Raw genomic sequence first — 623 nt, forward strand, 5'->3', positions numbered from 1 at the left:
TTTGTCCCTTGACCTCGCTAGTCCCAGCTCATCCCTTTCTCCTCTTGTGGCTCCAGAGGCCTCAACCGTGTCCGCTTTTCCGCTGGTCAAAGTGCCTGTCTAGTAACCAAGAGGTCCTGGGTTCAAATCCCAGCGGTGCCTAAGTGGAGCTTTCAATAACGATACGCCACTTCCCAAGGACAAAAACCAGAATAACCTCATGTGCGTTCTACGCAGCTTCAAGAAAAACGCGAGTGAGCGAGTAGAACGTGGCAATCCTAAGACTTGATTCCAAAACCAGACCACCTGAAACAGGTAGCGCGGGTGCTGTGGCTTAGTCGGTGAAAGCGCCTGTCTTGTAAACAGGAGATCCTGGGATCAAATCCCAGCAGTGCCTCTATAGCTTAATGTGTCCAGGGGAGCCTCTACCTATTCAAAACAGGAAATTGCTCCCTGTTTTAGTAAGTTCACTTAAACATCAGCTCAGTGTTTCCAGAATCTGTCCTTTGATGTACTGGTCATTACTGACTTCTGTCCCGGTCATCTCACCAGAGGCTGCTCTACATTCTCTAAACCATGGAGGACAAACAAGTGCTATTGCGGGTGAGACCTATTTTACCCAACAATAATTGGTAGAAAATGCT

General features: G+C 48.2%; 1 non-coding gene across 1 annotated transcript; it reads left to right on the plus strand.

Moving 5' to 3' along the window:
* The first annotated feature begins 302 nt into the window (after positions 1–302).
* On the plus strand, positions 303–376 carry trnat-ugu. Its single transcript has one exon. It is a non-coding gene; the product is annotated as a tRNA-Thr (tRNA).
* Positions 377–623: the final 247 nt, after the last annotated feature.

This window comes from Micropterus dolomieu, unplaced genomic scaffold, assembly GCF_021292245.1.
Source record: "Micropterus dolomieu isolate WLL.071019.BEF.003 ecotype Adirondacks unplaced genomic scaffold, ASM2129224v1 contig_5031, whole genome shotgun sequence".
Taxonomy (NCBI): Eukaryota; Metazoa; Chordata; class Actinopteri; order Centrarchiformes; family Centrarchidae; genus Micropterus; species Micropterus dolomieu.